Source organism: Capsicum annuum, chromosome 7 (assembly GCF_002878395.1).
Source record: "Capsicum annuum cultivar UCD-10X-F1 chromosome 7, UCD10Xv1.1, whole genome shotgun sequence".
In the NCBI taxonomy this organism is placed as follows: domain Eukaryota; kingdom Viridiplantae; phylum Streptophyta; class Magnoliopsida; order Solanales; family Solanaceae; genus Capsicum; species Capsicum annuum.
The window spans coordinates 43,873,078-43,899,329 of NC_061117.1; positions in this window are offsets into that span (position 1 = coordinate 43,873,078).

Sequence of the window (26,252 nt, forward strand, 5' to 3'; positions counted from 1 at the left end):
TAGTAAATTTGATTGTAAATCAGGATTTTACCATTTAAAGTTAGAAGAAGAATCTAAGGAATTAACCGCATTTACGGTACCACAAGGATTTTATGAATGGAATGTACTACCATTTGGATATAAAAATGCACCAGGTAGATATCGACATTTTATGGATAGTTATTTTAAAAAATTACCTAATTGTATAGTATACATAGATGATATACTATTGTATACAGAAACTAAAGAAGAACATTTAAAATTATTAGAACAATTTACAGATATAATAGAAAAATCAGGAATAAGTTTAAGTGAGAAGAAAGTAGAAATTATGAAAAATCAGATAGAATTTTTAGGAATACAAATAGATAGAAGTGGAGTCAAAATGCAACAACACATAGTCCAAAAAATAATAAATTCAAAAGAAGAATTAGATACAAAAAAGAAATTACAATCATTTTTAGGATTAGTAAACCAAGTAAGAGAATATATTCCAAAATTAGCAGAAAACTTAAAACCATTACAGAAAAAATTAAAAAAGGATGTAGAATATAGATATAATACAGAAGACAAAAGACAGGTACAGAAAATAAAATTACTTTGTAAAGAGTTACCAAAATTACAATTTCTAGATGAAAATAAAAAATTTACATATATAGTAGAAGCTGATGCAAGTGAATATAGTATTGGAGGAGTACTCAAATATAGGTATGAAGAAGAAAAATTAGAACATCATTGTAGATGTTATTCAGGAACGTTTAACGAGACAGAAATAAAATGGGAAATAAATAGAAAAGAATTATGTTCTTTATATAAATGTCTAATAGCATTTGAACCATATATCGTGTATAACAAGTTTATTGTTAGAATAGATAATATACAGGTACGTGGTGGCTAACAAGAAAAATACAAAATTTAGTTACGACAAAGGAAATTCAGAGACTAGTATTAAATATACTGAATTTTATATTTACAATTGAAGTAATCAATACTAACAAAAATATCGTTGCAGATTACTTATCAAGACAAAGCTACTCAAACTGATTTACCAATGGAAGAGGCTAATGCCAAAGATACCCAGACTGATTTATTGCTCCAAATGTTTAAACAAATGGAGTTATTACAAGAATGAGTTATTATACTAACTACTGAAGTTACAAATGTAAAAGTGCAAGTCGAGCACTATAAAAAATAAGATACTGTGCAGGAAGAGCACATTAAAAAACTAGACCTAGAAGGTGACGATGAGAAATATCTTAAAACTCAAATTACTGCCGAAACTTCAATTACAGCTGCAGGAACATCTAAAGGAAAAAATATAGTCACTCAAAATAGACCTGAAATACCAAAGAAAAAGAATTATAACCTTAGCCATATTTTCAAAACCATATACACCAAATATACAAAATTTAGAAGCATTTGCACCTCCCCAGATACATACCTATTTTGAATCACTTAACCAAGAAAAACAGATGACTATTATGACTTACAAGAGAATTACCAACGGACAATTATTCTATGTTCGATTTTATTCCGCACCAGCAGAAATATTTTTTAACGAAATTAAACAAACTATTAATGAGGTCAAAATAAGTATGACCAGAGATTATATTATTCCGAAAGAAATATGTGAACAGACCGAGATACCTAAAACTCAGATACCAGTATTTTACCGCAATAAAAGAGTTATTGGAATAAGCAATATATTATCAGAGTTACTTAATAATTATTCAAATAAAAGCCAGTTTGGATATATAATTCAAGAAATCAAGCATTGATTTATTCAACTTGCAAAGAAGTTAGAGACCATGGCATGGAAGAACTTAGAAAATGGGGATTAACACTCCCCAGACCAGAAGAACAACCATTAACGAGATCTATCAGTAAGGGATTATTTCAGAAGAAGCTATGGATCAATTTTGCAAAAAAGTTGGCCAAAAATACAAAGACCACATATGCAGCAGGTGTAGTGGCAAGCACAACTTTATTCCAGATGTGATGCTACACTGGCAAAAAATAAAGAAGATAACCCAAGCAGATACGGAAGAAAGAGATAAAGACAAAAGACATATGAATAAAATTACTTTACGTAAAAGATTTTGATGTAAAGTCTTAGGTATTTAAAGTTTTTTTTGTTACTTAGTGCTTTATGTCAAAGTCTTTTTTTAAAAAGATGAAGACTTTTTTGTAAATATTAATTAGTCTAGCCTAGACTAGTATAGGGTTTGATTTTTCATGTCATTTTTTAGGAAACATCATATGTAAATTTCAGTTATAAATAGAAGAACCAAAGGCAGTGCAAAGTCAAGCCTTCATGCGTTGAAGCAACAACTCTCTTTCTTATCCACAACAAATATTTTGTTTATTCATATAAAAAAACAGGTATATTTCAATGGAAAAATCTATAGAGGAACAAAACTTAGGATTATCAAACTTACCAGAATATGTATATTTATTCAGTATTATGAATAGCTAAATTCATAATTCCTAACAATCATGATATAATAAGATAAGTTCATGTTAGTTACTTTATAGTAGAATTATTCGAAGAATAGCATGTTAAGAAGTTTATTAGCAAAGTGGAAACGGAGAAAAATCCCTAAGAACTATGCCATCCTAAAGGTGAAACCAATAAGGCAAGAAGCCGTGGTGGGGAGTAGCCAGAGTTGAGGCGTTGTTTAAGGGAAAAGTATCTGGATTACCATGCTAATAGTGACCGACGAACATGTTATTTAAGAATGATCTAGTATATAGTAATCTAATATGATCATATTTTGTTATGTGTATGATTGAAGGAAATATTTTGAAACTAGCAATTTTATGAAAAATGTAATTATTTATCTGACGAAATGGTAGATAAATTTAAAATACTTATTTTGTATTCACTTAAGGATATAAAAGTAGTAGATATAAGAAAAATCATATTAGAAAAAGCATTTGGTAAATATTATATGACTAGAATAAATTACATACCATGCCTACCTAACTACTCTTACAAATACTTACCATGATAAATTACATATATCTAGAATTTTGGGAAAAAAATATGAGAAACATACAGTTAGTAGAAAAACAGATGAAAGTAAATTTAGACAAATACATGGAAACTAAAGATATAAAATATATAGAATTTCTTAATAAAAATATGCAAGAACTACTTAGACTAAAACAAACAACTGAAAAATATTATGAAAAAACGTTTAATCAATCTTAAATGACAGATGATATTAAAATACTTGTTTTATATATAATTAGAGATATAGAAATCATAGACATAAAGAAAATAATATGGAAAAAATTACAAGATTATGAAGAGGAAGAATTATTAAACAGTATAGAAAACTTACGCATATATTATGAACATCAATACTATTTAGATTCAGATGGATATTATACAGACTAAAAATGTCAGAATATATTAAGAAAATTAGAGAAAACCAAGAAGACCTACATAAAGAAATTGATTATAGAAAACAAATTAGAGAAATAATGGAAAATCTAATAGAAAAATTAAAATGGATAGACGAAACCTTGAAAATTTAGAAAAAAGCAAAGATAAAAGTTTAGATAGTTTAAAAAATTCATTAAGAAGAGAACAAGAAAAAATAGTTAGTTGTATTAATAACCTCAAACAAGATATTGAATATAGTACAAGTAGAATAGATTATTATACATTTACTTTAGAAGAATAAAATGATAAACTACTAATATCTAAAATACTGGGAACAAAAAATGGAAGAAATAAGATTAACAGAAAACCTAATAAAAACGAATTTAACTGAATATTTTAAAAAAAAATATAGAATATTTAGAATATCTTAAAAATAATATAGAAGACTTACAAAAACTAAGAGAAAAAGCTAAAGAATATTATAGCAAAGCATTTAATTAACTATCATTTAATCACCCCTCAAAATATGAATATCAGTAACATTGAATATATTAATAAAATATATGAAAATAAAAAATACAAGAACGAAGAAAAACAGTTAATGAATATTACTACAAAGCATTTAACAATTACATAAATTAATGGATATATCGTACGAAAAGAATAAATCATTAAAAGAAATCGAAACCCAACTATATAGTTTATACCAAGAATACAAAAGATTACACAGTACTAACGAGGATCCTAGAAAACTAGATAATTTAATTACGATAATCTCTAATTTAGAGTATGAATTAATAAAACATCTTAAGTCAAGAAGATAAAAATGAAAAATATTTCAATCGCTAATATTCACAAAATACATTATATAGAAATAAATACTTATTACCCAATAACTACTTATTTCTTAGTAAAGTTACCGCGCCTAATCCGCACCCCTTTCAAAATCAACTAATAATTTTAATTAAAGATCTAATTATAATACTAACGAATAATATACCTATTTCAAAATATAATCTAATAACATAATAAAAATTAAGTCACAATTAAACAAAGAAAGAAAGAAAGACAAGAGAGAGATATAAACCTTTTGACTTTCTTGGCTACTTCATTAAGCAGCAACATGCTTATTTCTTCTAATTTTTTTCCCAGAAATTTTCATCTGAAACAGAAACATGAGAAATTATTAAATAGAGAGAAATTATTGATTATGTATAACTCATATATAATCCTTAAAGCTATTAGCTAAAAGAAATTGAAAAAAGTATAAAGAATGATGATAACAAATATAAGAAAATGATATGAATCTAAATCAAATAAAAAGAGAAAAGTAGAAGTAGGAGAGGATATGTTTCTTGTAAATTTTGATTCAAAATATTACTTAAAATAGGAGTTTAGAGATTATTTTTTATATAAAGTAAAAATTCTAATTGATTTAGAAGTGTTAAATATTATGATTTATTACTTGTATCAAATAACTAAACCTAAAAAGGCTAAGAAAACTTTACCTCAAAAAGACTACCATAAATCTTTTACCTATGACCTTAAGTTTTATGTAAAAAAAATTAATAGTTAAAAGACATGAAAAATATAAAATATAAGACAAATAAAAAAAATAAATTTAAAATTTCGATATTGTTGTACTCCAAAACATGAACAAAATTAAGTTCTTAGAATACTTTGATTTTTTTGGGAAAGTCATTTGTTAACTAAAAATAATTCAATACTTACCCTTCATAATTCAGAAATATCGTACCCAAAAATAAAATAAAACCGGTCCTACTTTTAAAAATAGACATTTAATTTTTTTTTCTAGTTTTTATATTTTAAATTATTTATTTATTTATTTAAGAAAAAAATAAAAAGATAATTTTGTCTAATATATTGACTTTTAATGAAAGACAAGAAGTTCAAATCATTTTTCGTCTTCACACTTTTAGTATATTGTAGATGTAGATGTAGACTGTAGATGTAAATAAGGTAAAATTCTAACTGATTTATAAGTGTTAAATATTTTGATTTCTTACCTGAGTCAAATATATTGTTTCTTCTTTTAAAGAACGTATTTTGTTCCAAATTTTTTGCTTAAAAAGTCATGGGGGATTCTTTCTTTTCCATGCAAAATTTTTTGTTGAACATAAAGTGTTGTGCTTAAATATTTTTTCCTTTCTATGAATAGCTTTTTCCTTACAAAAATTATGTAGGACTCTAAACCAAAAATATCACACATTATATTTAATTCCTGTTAGGTATAAGGTTCTTCCTTGTTTGTTTTTTTAGAATAAATTTTGAGTAATAATTTAATGATAATTATTTGAAAAAAAATGTGAAAGGACAGCTTTATCTAAAGGAGAGTTTGTTAATGAAGTACAAAAAGTTTAAATCACTTTAATTTTCTAATTACAATTTTTTTTCTATAATATATCTAAGCCCCTCACTACTATTTCTATGTATCAAGGCTCAGGGATGCTTTAAGCATGCCTTTGACTACATTGGTGCGTAGAATTACTTTTAAAGCTATTAAGTAAGAAATAAATAAAGACGGAAGGATGATAATAATGAATGCAAAAAGATAACTTCAAGTAAAAGCAAAATAAGAAGAAAATGTAGAAAGCCAATAATTAGTAAATAATAAAATCATCAAAGGCCTACTTAGGAATCACAACTATATACCACAAAGACTTTTTTAAATAAAATTCACAAATTAATAGAAATGGTACATAAATTGATAGAATTCACACTTGTATGAATATGATGATTTGAGCATCATCTGTTGATTGTGTAAACATTGTCAATTTAATTGATTTCATGCCAGACATAATGTGAACCCTCATGAAGTTGATTCATAAATTAAGTTTCTTTAGATAACACATATATCACAAATCTCAATAGATAATTAAGAACAAAGGATAAATATCAGCAAGGAACACAAAAGAGTCCTATAAATGAAATTTATAGATAAATATAAAAAATACTGATCAAGTAAAAAATAAATTCTTTAAAGCGAATATGTTCAACTCCATAATTCAATTTACCTCGAGAACTTTATGTACCCTTTGAAATCTCAACTGTGAATGCGAAGACGAAGAATTGACACGAACAAATTAGACATCTAAGTATTAGTATAATTTAATTGGTTTCATGCCAGACAAAATAAGGACCCTCATGAAGTTGATTCATAAATCAAGTTTCTCTAGATAACACATATATCACAAATCACATTAGATAATTAAGAACAATGGATAAATATCGGATACTTACAATTTTCTCTAAAGCCATTGTTGCTAGATCAATGTAGTCTACATCTACAAAGAGAATAAATAATGTAAGTATTAATTGATTCTAAAATAAAGAGGCAACGTACCAAAAGCAAGAACTTCTACACCGTGCATATTAGAGGATATCTTAATTCATATATATGATGACTATCTAATTCTTTACCTATCTAATACTTTTTCCTTCCTAACTTTACCACTCAGTAACACCTATCTTTACTACAATTCTCACTGCTATGTTTTCCCTCCCAACATTACATGTCAATAACTTTTATCTCTACTATAATTTTTAAATATGTCCTCGTAACGTTACATATAAATAACTTCTATATCTACTATAATTCTGAAATATGATATTTACTGAACTATAGAAATTGACGTTGCTATTGAATTCTAGCTAGCTGGTTTCTGTAGCTGACATGAATTGTGTGCGTTCTATCTCTCTAGACCCCACTATGAGAGAATATCTTGGGTATGTTGTTGTCAAATACCAAATAAAATTAATTTGTAATGGAAAAAGTAAGACATAAATTTTTATTTTTATTTAAAAAAAACACATGAGTCCATTATCATAATGTTAAACTCCTTGTTGATCTTCTTGAGAATGATATCTTCTGAACCACTTTTTCAGATTCCACTTTCTTCGAATTTCTTACAAGACTCCTCACCAAATCATCTAAAGTGAAATATCTGAGATAGCCTGGTCTTGTTTGTTTCAAATTAACCACATATTACACAAAAAGAGAGATAGATTTCATCAGTTTGAAGAACTCATAAAACTAAAACATATCACAAAATAATACAAACATAACTTTTATAAGAGTAAAATTAGAAAAGGAAAAAGAAAAAGCAATTGCCTGAATCTGAAATAAGCACTTTTTCTATTCGATTCCATTATTCAATCGGAAGAGTAATATTCAAGGTTAACATTTTTCAATTGTTGTTCTCTCGTCATGCCACCCCAACCACTCATGTTCAATGGAAATCACATTCACCTTTGAATTTAATACACATTTTTCCTCTATAATATAGAGAGCTCTTAACCAACAAAACATTGAACACCAGTTTAATAATATACACGCAATGGAGAAAGAAAATTAAATTATTCTTCCCATTTATTTTAGAAGATTTTTTCTAATTTTTTTTTATCATATATTTTTGGGGTCTACTCGAATTCTGCTATTATTTTCTTCAGTTACATAGGGAAAAAGAAAATCACATTAATTTCTTTCCTATATATTTAGAATTCTTACCATATATTGTAGGACTCCTTAAATATAATTCTCCTAATATTTCTTATCATATTAAATTATAATTGAAGGAAATATGTGAAGAGACAATGAATAATTGAAGAAAATATGTTAAAAAATAATTTTGTCTGTTACAACCTTTTTTAATGAAGGGCAAAAAGTTTAAATCACTTTTCTAAGGTCTTCACATTTTTAATATATATATAGAGAGAGAAAGAGAGAGAGAAATATCCAAAACTAAGGAAAATACCACTCCGATCCCAAAATTTGATGTCACGAGTAAAGATCACTAATACTGAAAATAGTACAAAAATACACATGAGTAAATATCACTAATACTGATAGAGTACGAAAATACACAACTTTGTCTCTAATTAATAAGATAAAGATATAATAAAGAAAAGATGAAGTCGGGAAAGAGGCCCTAATCAGGGAGCTGACCAATACTTCAAAGTTACCTCAACAAGCACGAACCTAAGCTTTACGAATCACACACGAAAGAGGATCTGCATCGAAAAAGTATAGAAAGTAGGCGTGCGTAAGGTCCACTTCTACTCAGCAGGTATCATAGGCTAACCAAACAAACTAAAAAACTAAAAAAATGAAGTATACTATAAGCAAACTTCAATCTGCACACATGGAAGTTTCCAACGGTGGCTCAAATCATATCTCCTAACTATTCTACAAATATAACAACAATATACAAATAAATGTACATGAATATAAAAAGATAAAGTAAACAATATAAAACACATAAAATAAATGCAACTGAAGCAACAATGCAATGGCGATGTAGAAATGTCTCAATATCACCTTATATCTACCTATCAACTAAAAGCTTCTAAGGTAGAACACCATGAAGAGTTCACAACCCATTTATTATCAAAATCTCATATCACAATTGACCTTGATGGCACATCCCTAGATCAAGGTGTTTTATAAAGTGTTTCATTTATAATTCAAATTCAATGGTTTTTGTGGTTAAAATTTTAAGCATAAGGATGAACAAAACAAAGATACATGCTCATAAGCAAATCGATTATCATGTAATGAATCAATTTAATAGTGGTATAAATAAGCTCAAATCTCATCAATGTTAGTAATTCATGATATAAGACATCACATGGAAACATAATAATAAAGCTCGTGTTAATCCCTTTTATTTAAGACTACTTCATAACTAGTTTAAAACACCCAACCCAATGAGACCTTATTGCTCGATTCGTGCATGAAGTTATAAATCCATATAAGTTTCTTTATTGCCATCCATCAACTCTATAATCAAATAAATTTAGGGAACCAACCACCACAACCTCAATTACTATGTTTTATGATTCCTTGCGAAGCTTGTTGTCAAAAATTCACTTTAATTCCTTATAGATATTAAATTTCTTATACCCCAACAATCCCACAAATAGAGGGGTGAAGACCCTACCAAAAATTCAAAATTTAAGTAAAATATGTACCTGAAAGATTCAATAAGTGTCGTTAGTTATAACTAACAAAATTAATTGCATGCAACAGTTTCCCCCTTTAACTTATCGCTTTCTATCTTTCTTATGGATACTGATTGCTAATGGTAGGTCAAACTCTTACCCCTAATAGCTTTTACTTCGTGGCTTGGGGAAGTAATGGGCTTTGTCCCAACTTACCTTTTTTTTATTCATTAATTAAAAACATATTTCTTTATCCTTTTATTTTTCTTTTAAATGGGCTTTAGCCTATTTTGTCATCCCTTTATATATTTTTCTTTTACAACTACAACTATTGATTAATTTATGGTGTGGGGTATTGCATTCTCCCTACCTTACGAAATTTAGTCCCTAAATTTAGTACAAGTGCATATATGTAGACTAAAATAATTGAGGGTACTCGACTCGCATATAATTTTTCGACTCCCAAGTAGTTTCTTCAAGGGTATGTTTTTTCAATAAAACTTTCACAGACACAAACTCGTTTGACTGTATCCTTCTTTCTTGTCTATCAACAATCACCACCGGTTCCTCTTCATACGTTAAATTCTTATCATCTACAAGGTCGGTGCTTCAAGCACATGAGAAGAATTTGATATATATTTCCTTATCATAGAGACATGGAACACTAGATGGATGAAAGACATCTCGGGAGGAATTGCCAAAGAATACACCACTCCTCCTATACGCTCAAGTATCTCATAAGGTTCTATATATCACAGGCTTAATTTATGAAATGATCCAAACTAGGGCCTAGTCGTTTCGGATGGCTTAAGCCCAACTAGGACTAGAGGCCACTCCCAATAACCAACCATAATTGCCCTACACCATGTGTTGAATGAAATTTTATTATATAACATAAAAAGATGGAATAATCATAAATTAAATATAGTCAAACAGAGTAAGCCCCATTACCAATACCAATGCCAAGGCTGACATCAATACCGACAGCGCTATGCCAACCTAAAGTAGTCTCACAAAGCCTCTATCCAAAATCAAAACAACATCTAATTGGGACATGCCTCCGACCATAGCCAAAACCAAAGTCTACAAAATAACCAAAGTATGTAGAGAAGACCATGATATGAAATGGAGTCTTCCGGAGTATAGAAGCTCACTACTTCAGTCCAACATAAGCTGTTCTCGAATCTAAGATCACAGAGCAGGAGGAGTAGTATGGCCGGTTCCTACATCTCTTGGGGATACAACGCCCAAAGATGGGTTAGCGGATGAATGCTAGCATGTAATTAGGAATAAGGATAAAATAGTGCCATTATTCAAACCCATGAAAATAATCATATACAATCACATCCATCCATACATATATAATACATTACGGGAAAGAGAACTGGGTTTAGCATGCATTTAAAACCTTAACCTGGGCAGTGTAGCTTGACCGTCCTAAAACCACCCACGGACTATATGGTTTCAGCGTTACCCCTTAATTAGGCCGTAGTGCATGTAGCCACACGAATCAAAGTTATCATATGGGGTAGGGGATTCCTGTGTATCCTTTACCCTTAATGATACATATATACAAGTATACACAGAGAGGATTCCCGTGTACCCCACAAGCTTATGGACACCATAACCAACACCCCACAAGCTTATGGACACCATAACCAACCCTTATGTCGGTAAATATAAGTTTCTAGTGTCCGTCCATTGGACTCACACCTTCATGGTTAGCTATCACAACTCACCATTATTGCCCAATTAAAACCATTAGCACAAAACCAAACCACCAATTCCATGTGTTAATTACCAATGCATTATGTAGTGGTATCGTCATACCGACTGTAGCTTGAAAGGAATATCATTAACCAATACTTAGGGGATTACTATATACCCTATATGATTACCAATTAAACCAAAGACATGGACATCAAAGCCTTTCCAAATCATTTAAAACCATCTAAACCAATTTAGGTTCGGTTGCCATAATATGCAATGGAATAGTTTCAATAAAATTCAAACTATGTGACAAAACAATTCTTATAGGACTTTTAACAAGCATGTTGAGGGCATATAATTTCCAAAACCAAAACCAAGAACCTATTGACCATTCATATGAAACCACATGTTCAATTCCACAATTTTAAGATGAAAACCATAAGAAAAACATGTGAAAATAGTATACACCCATCAACAACCAAAACCGCCAACATACAATCTAAATCCAAATAATACCCAAAGTTAAATCATGAAAACTATTCATTAAAACATGAATTTAGTTGAACTAACAATGTGGAGGGAGTAACATTCCTTAGATACCAAAGAAGGCAAAGAGAAACAACCCTTGAAATCCCTAATTGACCATCTTAAAGAAAACCCTAGCCTTTCTTGAACCAACAGCCTTAAGAGAGATTTGAGGGTGTTTAAAGTGTTTTAGATTGAGAATAGTAGAGTAAATGAAGTTTCAAAAGTGTTTTAAGTTGTGGGGTCAAAAGATGTTAAGACGGGAAATGTACAGAATACCTCCAACTAAAACTGTAAAAATTTCCGTAGGTGGGTACGGCTTGGGCACATCACTCGTCCCCCATCATACAAGTAGTACCTATAACTCGTACCTAGGATAAGAAGTTGGACTCCACTTTCTATCAAACATACGACCCTTCTTCCCCGAATCGTACCATCACCATACGACAAGCACCTACCTAGTCATACCATATGAAGAATGTCAAGGATAGATAATGAACAACATACGATTTGGACTATACCACGCATATCATGTACATATGACTTATTATGTCCACTTGTACGTTCAACCAAGACCAGCCGAAACCATAATGAGAAACATACGACCAAGACCCCCTAAACCATAACCACATCACATGACTAGTAAACCTAAGTCGTGTGATGTCCAAAGAGTTCAAAACTTAGGAAATATGTAAGGATCAAAACCTAGTGTATTTCAATTCTCCCCCACTTGGATCATTCATCCTCAAATGATGGAACAAGGCTTGACTAGCATGATTTAAACCCTAAACATCCCCTACTGCGACCTTTGACCAAGTTAGAAAACAAAGACGCAAGGAATTTAATCTTTCCCTTAACAAAGTTTGAAAAAAAAGACATTATGTAGAACACATATCTTCCGCATGAATTTTTGATCCAAAAAACTGGAATGGATACTTGGATTTCACGTCCTCTTCCACTTCCCAAGTAGCCTCTTCATTCCTATGGTTCCTCTAAAGAACATTTAGCAAAGACACATCTTTTGTTCACAACTAATGAACATAACGATCGATGATATTAACCAGGATCTCCTCATAAGATAAAGAATCCAAAGTACCAATATCCTTTATACGAATAATTTACGATGGATCATCAATACACTTTCTTAACATAGAAACATGGAACATTGGGTAAATGGAGCTCAAATTAGAAGGCAACTCCAACTCATATGCCTTATTGCCAACCCTCCTCAAAATCATGTATGAACCTTCATACCAGGGATTGAGCTTACCCTTCTTTCAAAATAGCATTACTCCTTTCATGGGATACCTTTAGGAATACCCTATTCCTAACCTCAAACTCTAACTCTCTTTACCTTATATTTGCATAGGACTTTTAGCAACTTTGGACAGATTTAAGTCTATCCCGAATTACCTTCACCTTCTCCATGGCTTGCTGAACCAAATCCAGGGCAAATATCTCTACTTCACCAGCTCAAACCACCTAATAGGAGATCTATACCTCCTACCATACAAGGATTCAAATGGAGCCATCCCAGTGCTAGAGTGGTAGCTATTATTATAAGTAATCTCCACAAGAGGTAAATGCTCAACACAACTACCACCATAGTCAATCAAGCAAGCACGAAGCATGTCCTCCAACATTTGAATAGTCCTTTTTGCCTCCGACTGTGAGTCAAAAGCAGTACTCAGAATAAACTTAGTCCCTTACCCTTTCTGAAATAACCGCTTAAAGTGAGATGTAAACTGCGTATCACGATCATAGATGATAGAAACAGGTGCCCCGTGCAACTTCACAATCTCATAAAGATACAACCTTTCATAATCCCTAAATCGAGAAGTTAGTCCTCACTGCCAAAAAGTACGTCGACTTTGTCATCCTATCCATGATGACCCAAACCAAATCAAATTTATTTCAAGACCGAGGAAGACTGGTAACAAAATCTATATTGATTACTTCCTACTTCTCTTCTAGCAACTCAATTTCTTGATAAAATCCTTCGGGCCTCATGTACTTAACTTTTAGTTGCTAACACACCATGCACTTGCCCATAAAATTAGCCAAATTTCTCTTTATATTGTTCCACCAATTCATCTCCTTAAGGTCATGATATATTTTTGTTCAACTAGGATAAACAATATAGTGCAACTCATGTGCCACAACCAATATCATCTTATACAAACTATTAATATCGGGAACACATAACCTCCCTTGGTAATGCAAAGTAACATAACCATTAATCTCGAAGGACATTACCTTCTGCCACCTACATTGTTCTTGATCTTTATCAAGAAAGAAGATAACATTTACTTCTTCTTGATCTAAGCATTAAGAGATGACTATGCCACTTCTTGTACCAACATAACACCATTCTTAGAGTCCAATAGAGAAACTCTAAGGTTAGACAAACAGTGAATATCCTTCACCAACTCCCACTTCTCCTTATCCATATGAGTTAGACTCCTTATGGGTAACCGGCAGAAAGAATCAACAATGATGTTAGCTTTACCTGGGTGTTAGTTAAGACTCATGTTATAATTCTTGAGAAGCTCAAGCCATCTCCTTTGCCTGAGGTTAAGCTCTTTCTGAGTAAACACATATTACAGGCTCTTAAGATCAGAAAATATCTATATGCACTCTATACAAAGAGCGACGCCAGATCTTTAATGCAAATACTATATCTTATAACTCTAAATCTTAAGTTGGATAATTCCTCTCATGTACCTTCAACTGTCTAAAGGTATAAGCTATTACCTTGCCGTGTTGAATTAGAACAAAACTAAGCCCCACATGGGATGCATCACAATAGACCACAAACCTATCTATGCCTTCAGCCAAAGTCAAGACTGAAGACAAAATTAGCTTATCCTTTATCTTTTCAAAACTCTCCTCACAAGCATTAGACCAAGAGAACTTTACCTTTTTATGAGTCAATTTAGTGAATGGGGCATATATAGTTATAACAATCTCCACAAACGTCCTGTAGTATCCAACTAAACTCAAAAAGCTCTGAATATTAGTTGGAGTCATGGGTCTAGGACACTTCTTTACCACTCCAACCTTTTACAGATCTACCATGATCCCCTCAATAGAAATGATATGACCATGAAAAGTGATAACGTTCAACCAGAATTCACACTTTGAAAACTTAGCATACAATTGCTGCTCCTTTAAGGTCTGCAATACAATGAGGAGGTGATTGGCATGAACTAGCTCGCTCTTAGAATACACCAGAATATCGTCTATGAAAACAATGATGAACAAGTCCAGAAATTGATGGAAGACCATATTCATCAAATCCATGAAAGCCATTGGGGCATTGATCAACCCAAAAGGCATAACCAAAAAGTAAAAATACCCATACCGGGTTTGAAAGTTAGTCTTAGGGATATCCTCCTCCCTAATTTTAAGTTGATGATACTCGAATCAAAGATATATCTTGGAGAAAAATATCATACCCTGCAATAATCAAACAAATTATCTATCCTTGGAAGAGGATACTTATTATTTGCCGTCACCTTATTTAGTTGCCGATAATTAATGCATATTTGAAGGGAACCATCCTTATTACTCTTGAATAGAACCAGTTCACCCCATGAGGACACACTAGGATAAATGAAACCGTTATCTAAAATATCCTAAAGTTTCCCCTTAAGCTCCTTCGGTTCAGCTGGAGCCATTCTATAAAGAGGAATATAAATCAAATGAGTGTCTAGAACAAGATCGATCCCAAGCTCAATCTCCCTATCAGGAGAAACAATAGGAAGGTCATCAGGAAAGACCATAGGAAATTCATTTACTATCGAGACAGAATGAAAATTAGGTCTATCCGAGTTAGAATCTTTAACCCTAACCATATGACAAAGGCACCCCTTGGAGGCTAATCTCTTGCTCTAAGATAAGATATGAACTTTCCTTTAGGAGCTAGGGAACCACCCTACCACTCAATTACTGGATCATTAGGGAATTTAAAGACAACCTTATAGGTCCAACAGTCTAGAGAAGCATAGAATAAGTGCAACCAATCCATCCCCAATATAACATTAAAATCCACCATATTTAGTTCAAATAGATTTACCAAAGTTTCTTTACTGCCAACAGATACCAAATACCCCCTATAGACTCTTTTAGCAATCACAGAGTCACCTACCTAGTTAGAAATAAAAAAGGGTTCAAAATAACCTTAAGACCAAAACCAAAATGCAAAGCCTAAGTGGGGTCATATAAAAGAAAGGACCTCATATCAAGTAAATATTAGACATCATGAGAAAAGAGTTTCAATGTACCAGTCACTACGTCAGTCAATGCCTTTGACTCTCGTGGGGTAGTAAGAGCATAGAGAGGATTTCTACTGGTGTCAAAACTAGATGGAGCACCCTTTGGTGCTGAAGGTGATGATGAAGCTACTAGAACCTTGTTCACCCCTGAAGCAACCTTACCAATAAGACAATTTCTAAGCATATGTACTGGTTGATCACAGTTGAAGTACTTGTCCCTCCCCTCATCTTAAAACCCTGATACAATCTACCACAGAACCTGTAGGGAGAATATTATAGATTTGAATGGGCCTCACTATCTTGAGATTAGACATCTTGTACTTTGAAGTTGTCACCACCATAGAAATACTTATCACCAGAAAACTTTGGGTTGGGAGCACTGGCCATCGAGTATGACCCAAAATTTCCTCACTACTTATTTGGCCACTTACTATCATCCCTGCCACTCTGTTGTTACACACGACCTTGCTCATAGAACCTAAACTTCTTTCCCTTTATCTCTCTTATTTTAGCCTACTTTTTTTTTTCTTCCTCTACTTGCTGTATGTGCATAACCAACTTAGAGATATATATGTCCTTGATTAAAAAGGTATCCTTACTCTCCAATATTAAATCTCTGGATAACCTAGAAGAGAACTTCTTCATTCTAGCCTTCATGCTAGAAATCATCTTTATAGCATATCACCACAACTAGTGAAACTTCAAGGCATATTCCTTGACTAAAATCTTTCCTTGCTTCAGATTAACAAACTCTTCCCCCTTTTTTTCCCTCAACTCTTGAGGAAAGAAAGGGTCTAAAAAAAGCATTAAGAAATCTTCCCACAAAGATAACTCAACATCATCTCACCTTGCCTGATCCTATTCCACGTACCATTGGTATGCCACATATTTCAACTGATAGGATGAAAACTCCATTTCCTCCACATTAGTGTCATGTAAAACTCAAAAAATCCTTTTTATTTCATTCAGAAAATATTGAGGATCCTCCTTCACCTTTATACTAGTAAAGGTCAGAGCATTTAACCTCATGAATTGGCCAACTGTTGTGGCCTTATAAAATGGAGTAACAGGAAAAACACCCTCAGATTGAGTAGCTACCAATTGTACCAACATGTGAATAGATTGACAAAACTCAACATTTATTATGTCAGTCTGAGGAGTCTGAGATAGACTAGAGGGAGCTAGTGGAACTCTAGAATAATAAAAAACTAGACCCCTAGATTGGGTATGGATCTAATAAGTAGGGTGTGTTCTATCAACATTTATCTCTAATTAGGATAGATGAGTTTTCATGAGCTTCAGATCATTACATGATCAGAAAAGTCGACAAGCTTAAATTAGAGAAAAATTTAGGACTTAAACTCCATATCTTGAAAATAGAAAACAAGAAAGAGAAACATTCCTAAGTGACTTGTATTCTCCTCCTTATGAGTGTGGCATGGTACACATCCATAAAAGAAAGTCTACTCTACACAAGTTTATGGACTCCCAAAATACCATAAACCTAAGGCTCTGATACCAATCTGACATAACCCAAACCAGGGCCTGGTCGTATTAGGTACCTCAAGCCTAACCAGAAAGAAGACTATCCCCAATACCCCACCATAACTTGCTTAAACCATGTTTCATATGAAATTTGATTATATAACATAACAAGATTGAACAATAATAAATCAAATACAGTTAAACGGAGTCAGCCTTAATACCAATACCAATGCCAAGGCTGGCAACAATACTGACACTGCCGATACCAACCCAAAGTAGTCTTACAAAACCTTTATCTAAGATTAAAACAATATCCTATAGGGACATTCCCTCTAACATAGCAAAAACCAAAGTCTAGGAAATAACAAAGTATGTAGAGAAGATCATAACATAAAATAAAATCTTCTGGAGTATGGAAGTCACTACTCCAGTCCGACATAAGCTATTCTCAAATCCAAGATCATAGAGGAAGAAGAGTAGTATGGTCTATTCCTGCATTGCGTGGGGATACAAAGCCAGAAGATGGGTTAGTGTGCGAATACTAGCATGTACTTAGGAATAAGGATAAAATAATTCCATTATTGAAAACTAAGTAAGAACCATATGCAATAATATCCATCCATACATATATAATCTATGCCGGGAAAGGGAACCAGGTTTAGACTGCATTCAAAACCTTAACCTGGGATGCATAACTTGACCATCCTAAAACCACCCATGGATTATATGGGTCTAGTATTTCCCCCTAAATAAGCCCAGAGCATGTATCCACATGAACTGAAGATATCATAAGCAGGGGATCCTCATGTACCCATAGCCCTTCATGATACATAAATAAAAGTATAAACCTAGGAGATACCCATGTACCCCATAAATATATAGTAAGAATGACCAACCCTCATATCAACAAATATGAGTTTTTCAGTGTCTGTCTATCAGACTAACACCTTTAAGGTTAGTTAAACATCCCGAATATAGGACCCTTGAAAATTTCATTTGTTTTTGACCGCTTTGGCTTAATAAGACTTAAGAGAGTCTCTCCTACCCCTTGGATATGAGTCGTAGGGTGGCTAGGTGACTCACTCATACCTAAGGCAATATGGGAGCCTTAGATACTACCCAAGGTGCAACTCATATGGGTAAGAGTCATATAATATCTTATGAGTGGTATATGATAAGTTGTATGATGCATGTTAGTTGTCTAGTGTAATCTGTCCACCATAAAACTGAGAGATACTATTGAGGTTACCACTCGTACCGTTAGGTTGGGTAAGTCCTATGAAAAATAATAGGTAAGGTCTTGTCAAGGTTGGGTGTGAGTTGGGGTACGAGTTGGGGTGTCACTTATATCCTTGGATATGAATGGTAAGGTGACTCGTACCCCTAAATATTAATTGTTTTAATTTTTAAGTCAAGGGTAGTTTAGACATTTCCATCTCCTCAAACCTTATGTCCTCACATTATATAACCCTATATGGACTTCCATAACACTTATTAAAGGATCATAACACATTAAATACTCTCTCAAACACTCTCTTAGAAGATTGGAGGCTAGGGTTTCTTTATATTTTCTTCAAAGGGCTCAGAGGCCAAGATTTTTACCATGAATCTTCATGTATAAGGCATATACTCCTTCTCTCATTGTTATTTCAAAATAAAGGCAAGTTTATTGTGTTTTAAACCATGGTTTATGAATCTATAATCGTGGATTTCAAAATATTACTACGGGTCTTTATGCATATTGTTAGGTATTGGTTAAAACTATGTTTTTGTATTTTTTGGTAATCGCTTGCTTATGTCATTGGTCATTGGTTATTGTTTGACTAATGGGTCTTGAGTAACCCTAATTATGGTGATTTACACATTGGTTTTAGCCTTGGTAAAGTTGTGTCCTGTTCATGTTCGATAAAATACCTCAAATAATATTTTTACTCAATTGTTGAACTTTCATTGGAACTCTTGCATGGTTTGGTTTGGTAATGGAACTTTAAATTATTTTGGATGGTTTTTAATGGTTTTAATAGTTTAAATTATATAAATTCTTTAAATATTTTACATGGTTTATAGGGTAATGATTTTGGTAGTCATGATTGGTTTTGAAAACCATGCGGGATACATGAAAATCCCCCAAGTGAATGCATTCATGGAATTGGTATAAATGGTTTGGAAAAGTAAAAGACTAAATATTTATGCTTGTGGGGAGCATAAAATTCCCCCAAGTGGTTTAATATTATATATGGAAGGGCACTTGAAAGTCCCCTTAACCAAAATAGTTTGGCTATTCATAAATGCTTGCAAGTATGGGTGGTATGATGATACCACTGGTTAATAAATAGCTTTAGTAAATAAATTGTAAATGGATTGTTTGGACATGATTTTAATTGGGCATTAATGGCAAGATGTGTAGCTATGCCATGAGGGGATCTTGATGACCATTTGTGTGTGTCAAATTTTATATTAGGGGATATACTAGTCATCCCCTGGGATATTTCCTAGTAGTGTGGCTACACCTACTAGGACCCTTTCATCATCGAAATCTGAACCTATATGGCCTGTGGATGGTTAGGATGGAAAAGCTACATAGCCCAGGTAATGGTTTTAAAGGCATGCTAAAATTGATTCCCTTTCGAACATGATTATATATATATATATAAATATGTATGGTTGTATGCATTGTGGATGGTTTTTACTTAGCTTTGTAAATGGTATTATTTTATCCTTATCTTGAGTGCATGCTAGTGTTTACTCTCTAACCCATCTACTGGCGGCTGTATACCTACACTATGCAGGAACCAAATATTTTACTCCTCTTGTTTAGGGATCAAATTTGAGTACAGTCGATGTCGGATTGAAGTGGTGAGATTCCATAGTTTGCAAGGCATCTATTTCATGTCATGGTTTACTTTACATAATTTTTGTCTTTCATAGACTTTGATTTTTTGATGTGGTCAAGGGCATATCCAGACTGAGTACACTTTAGTTGGTCTAGAGGCTTTATATAGATAACTGTAGACTTAGGTATGGTATGGATGGTTTATATTATTTATACATACATTGGCTTATCATTATGATACTTAGTTTTATGGCTTCCACATTGGTTTGGTTGGTTATTAGGTGGTTGGGATTTATTGGGCTGGTCTCTATTATGGACTTATCCTAAAGTCACCACATGATTGGATATGCTATCTTGTTCTATGTTCATACTTCATCTGACTCAAGGTATATGTTTGGAGGTTGGGTTGGGTAATGGTGGTGGTTCTCGATCCTGGTTAGGCTTAGGATTTCCTATTATGATAAGGCCCTAGTTTGGGTCATTTCATGTTGGTATCAGAGCTAGATTTTAGTGTCATAGGGTGTCCACAAAGCTGTGTCGAGTAGAGTCTTGCTTATGGGTGTGTTGTGCACCAAACTTATAGCTAGGAGGCAATGAGGAATTTAAGAGTGTTTCACTTTCTTTTTATTCTCTGTTTAGGCTATGGAGTCTAAGGTCTTGAACTCTTCTTTGAATCTTCTTTGGTTTTTCTTTTGGATTATGTCCTCTCAACGATCTAGAGTTTGTGGAAACTCACTTGTCTTACTCGATGACTACATAGACTGATCTAGTCCAACTCATGAGGCACAAACCTGGTTAAGGGTTGCAACTTCTGGTTTTTCTTGTAGAGTCCCACTGGTCTTCACTAACCTTATATTGAGAGGAGGAACTCATTCTTGGTTATCTCAAGGAGAGGTTACCAATGTTGAGTTTCAACATTCTATTAACCTATGGACCCAAATAGTGGAAACTCTATCATACCAGCCCTGTCCTATTGGTATGAGGAGAAATGAGGTGAGGTTAGAAATAGGTAAGGTGAGGATGTCTTGGTTCTCTGAACTAAAGGGTGGCTCTAAGGGATTCTACTTTGGATTTCTGTGTTGGTCGGGATCATCTCAATGCCCTTACTATCCCTCAGAAGTCTGAGGAATCTATTGATGACGACACTGGTATGTTAAAAACTCTTTTCTTTTTGGTGTGTATGGTTTATTTTGGTTGGGGTCCTCTCTCTTTTGTGACCCTATATGTTGTTGTGTATTTTTGATTTGGTCCTAAAGGTTGTTTTAAACTCTCTTGTTTTTCTACCCCGGTAGGTAACTCTGCTATTGCCAAAATAATTTGTGGAGATGTGTGGTATCTATTGGTAATACAGGGGTTTTAGTTGAATTGATTGACTCAAATAGGGTAGATTTTGATGTCATTTAAGGAATTGATTAGTTTCACTTGTGCTATTCATTATTAGATTATCGAATCTATTAGACTCCATAGTGAGTCAGTTATGGAATAGGATAATGGTTTCGTTTTATTCCCTAGCTATTAAGGGAAAGGTTATGCTCTATCTTAGAGCTCGGAGATTGGTCTCTAAAAAGGATTGTCTTTATTACTTGGTCTGGGTTAAAGATTCTAACTTAGAAGGTCTTTCCTTATATTTGGATTTGGTGGTGAATGTATTTCTTGGGATCCTCCTAATGACCCTTGTGGTGTCTTCCTAATGGGTAGGTTTGTTTGGGACTGGTCTTATTTCAGACATTTGTCCAATTTCTATTTTTTCTTTATAAAATAGTTTTGGTTGGGTTAAAGGATCTTAAGGAGAAATTAAGGGATCTCTTAGATAAAGGATTCGTCAGTCTTGATGATTCTCTGTGAAATAATTTATTCTTGCTTGCATAGGGGGAATGGTTCACTAAAAATGCATAGATTGTCTCAGGGTGACTAAGGAAATTAGGGTGTCCTTTTAGTGGAGGAGGACCTTATAGGTATATTCTATTTTATATGGGGTACTTTGATAATAGTACATGATGATTGGTAGATGCTAGGCTTGAACCCAAATGTTTGATAATGGTAAAAAGAGTATGTTAGCTCAAGATAGCAATGTGGAAATTACAGAGATAAATTAGTAGTTTGGTTGAGGTTAATGAATTAAGAAATACAATAGTGGGAAAGTTGTGGCTTATAGGTCAGGAGTTTAAGTTGAACGGAGGTACTGAGGATCTAGTTATTTGATAGGCTAGATCTTGGATCTTGCAGGTATCTTTGTCCCTATACTTGTACTTTGTTATGGACATGAAATTTATTTCTAATTTCATGGTTTTGAATATGGATTTTGGCATAATTAACGATTTTGACATGATTACTCATTTAGTTGATTTTCCATAGGGAATGATGCATTATTCATGCTTTATTAAAGTTTATGAACAATGTGGGGATACATGCAAATGGTTAATGAATTTTAGGGTACAATGGATCCCGCAATTACTTGGTTTTGGTATTGAAAATTGTATGTCCTTAAATTATTTGTGAAAATTACCATTGAATATAATTTTTTCATATGGTTTGACTATTCTTAAATATTTGCATTGCATAAATAGTTAAAGGAACATGAATTTTTTTTTGGTTGAAATTCAAATGATTTTGGAAAGGCCTTGGTGGCCATGGTTTGATTTTAAATGGTTTTGTTTCAATTGGGAACCTTGGAGTCAAATTGGTCTAATAGTTTTGCATGTCTATGCTGGGCTCTAGGTAGTATTGGGATGGATAAGATTTTAGGTATGTGAGAACTAAACATCCCTGGTGTACGTCTTCAGTGATACCTTTTACATGGGAGTATTGTGCTTATAGGTAATGGGGTAAAGGTTGATGATTAGCATTAAAATTTTCTTTAGAGGTGGACTTCAAGGAAAGGTTAGGTTGCATATTGTAGTGATCCTCTTCTATCTCAGTTAAGAGAGTACCCTACTAGTGTGGCATGAATTCTTATTGCGCTTATGCTTAAGGTTCTTATTTTGAATTCGCCTCGTTCCCGGGATATGAGTCTTGACTCTACATTTTATTATTTATGGTATAAGTGGTGGTGTTTCTTTCGATGTCTATTTCAAAGGACTTCTTTCGTTGTATGGTTTTGTCGGGATGATTCTCTATTATAGTCTAGGTTGTTGTTTTGAAGTACTTCATGCCTTTGGTGCTGTGTCTTATTTCGTGAGTCTTTGTCTTGACTTGGGAGGCATGGATAAATTCTTTTACTTTGGTTCCTTAATAACTCTCCTTATGTTAGGATGGTAGTGGCTTGGAGTAATTGGGGAAGAGTCTAGGATGGCTGCTAAGTTAAGGTTTGAAGGTGAGGTAAGTTTGTTGTCATGATAAATGGTTAGGAAAGGAATAGGTGGTGAAAATCCATTGTGAAATATTAAATGGTGTTAGATCTTTTGATGGATATATCATACCGCAGGTATGTAAGCGGTAGGCTTGAATTGTTATGGTTGGTAGATGTGCCCAAGGTTGTGCTGGGTTTGGTAAGGCATAGTTTTTAAAAATGTTTCATGGTTTGTTTGTTGCATGATTTTGGTGTTCAATCATAGGTTGGGGATTTTGGTTATAAATAGTTGGATATTGGTTTTCTCATGTCCTTTACTCATAGTTTCCATGTTATAATGGTGATGGAGGTGGAGTAGTATTTCGGGATAGATGTAAGGAGTAGAGCTCAGTGGCTTAAGTTTGCTCCTTTTTTGTTTTAGATAGGCTTGAACAAGGAATTGGTGGTGTATAGCTAGACTCAAGGTCTCATAGTGATGTGTCTCAGTAATTTCTAAGTTGGATTGGATTTGCTCTTTAGTGTTAGTTCCATTCATTCGGTATCCTATGTGCTTGTGTTGTGGTAAGGTGTGGTTGGTTCCTTTGCGTGGTATTGGTATCTCAAATTCCTTGTTCTCTAGAGGGAATCTTGGATTAGTAATTTCATCGGTTGCGAATGAGAGGTATGGCTTCGGTAAAGGTTTCATGGTGAAACTAAAATCCCGAGGAAGCCATTTGGGATGTGGAAGTGGACATGGAATCCAAGGATCCGTTTTAGTTCTTTGTTCTGAAAATTCATGCGTAGGGTGTGTGTTCTTCAATATTTTTTTTGTTTTCAAACTTTGTTAAAGGTGAGGAATGGTCTCTCTTGCATCTTTGTTTCCTAACTTTGTTAGAGGTCGGAATGGAGGTATTGGGGTAAAAATCATGCTTGGGGTATGTGGTAATATTCTTATCTTGGTTTTTGTTCTTATCCTCTAATTCGGTTGGGGGATAGTTTGATATGTGTTAATGTGTTACCTCGTACTTATACTTACCCTTACCCAGCATTTGAGGATTAATGTTCCTAGTGGGGGATACAGAAACATCCCGGAAATAGGACCCTTGAAAATTTCATTGGTTTTTGACCTCTTTGGCTCGATAAGACTCAAGGGAGTAACTCGTACCCCTTGGATACTAGTCGTAGTGGCTAGTTGAGTCACTCATACCCTAGGTAGTATGGGAGGCTTAGTTACTTCCCAAGGTACGATTCATATGGGTAAGAGTTGTATGGGACCTTACGAGAGGTATAGTACAAGTTTTATGGGAGCTTACGAGTGGTATAGGACAAACTTTATGGTGCATGTTTGAGTTATCTAGTCTAATTTGTCCACTATATGGTTGGGGGATATAATTGAGGTTACCACTCATAACCTTAGGTACGAGTTACGTTGGGTAAGTCATATGGAAACTAGTAGGTAAGGTCTTGGCAAGGTTGGGTACGAGTTGGGGTGTCACTCGTACCCTTGGATACGAATGGTAAGGTGAGTCATACTCCTGGACGTGAATTGTTTTAATTTTTAAGTCTAGGGTATTTTGGACATTTCCTACTCCTAATACCTTATTTCCTTATGTTATATAAACCTATATGGACTTCAATAACACTAATTAAAGGATCATAGCACGTCAAGCACTCTCTCAACCACTCTCTTATAAGATTAGAGGCTAGGGTTTCTTCATATGTTTTTCAAAGGGCTCATAGGCCAAGATTTCTTCCATGAATCTTCATGTATAAGGCATGTACTCCTTTCCTCATTGTTATTTCAAAATAAAGGCATGTTTACTGTGTTTTAAACCTTGGTTTATGAATCAACAGTGGTGGATTTCAAAATATTGTTGCGGGTCTTTATGCATATAGTTTGGTATTGGTTTAAACTATGTTTTTACATGTTTTTGGTAATGGTTTGGATATGTTATTAGTTTTTGGTTATGGTTTAAATAATGGGTCTTGACTAACCCTAACTATGGTGATTTACAAGTTGGTTTTGGCCTTGGTAAAGATGTGCCCTCAACATGTTTGATAAAATGCCTCAAATAACGTTTTTACTCTATTGTAGAACTTTCATTGGAACTCTTGCATAGTTTGATTTGGTAATGGAACTTTAAATGGTTTTGGATGGTTTTAATGGTTTAAATGATATAAATGCTTTAAATTTGGCATGGTTTAAAGGGTAAAGGTTTTGGTGGTCATTATTGGTCTATTTTGAAAACCTTGAGAGATACATAGAAATCCCCCAAGTGAATGCATTAATGGAATTGGTTTAAATGGTTTGGAAAGGTAAAAGGCTAAATTGTTATGATTGTGGGGAACATGGAAGTCCCCCAAGTGGTTTAACATTGTATACGGAAGCGCACTTGAAAGTTCCCTTAACCTAAAAAGTTTAGCTATGGATAAATGCTTGCAAGTATGGGTGGTATGACGATACCACTGGTTAATAAATAGACTTGGTAAATAAATGGTAAGTGGAATTTTTGGACATTGTTTTAATTGGGCATTAATGGCGGGATGAGTAGCTAAACCGTAGAAGGTAGCAATCTCGAGAGGGGGGGACCAAAACTGAAAACTCATATTTGCCGATATAAGGGGTCTTGATGATCGTGTGCGCGTGTAATATTTTATATTTGGGGATGTACTAGTCATCCCATGAGATATTTCCTGGCCTTGCGGCTACATGCATTAAGAACCTTTCAGTAGGGGGAGCAGAACTCATATGGCCCATGGGTGGTTAGGACGGTAAAGCTACATAGACCAGGTAATGGTTTTTAAGGCATGCTAAGCCCGATT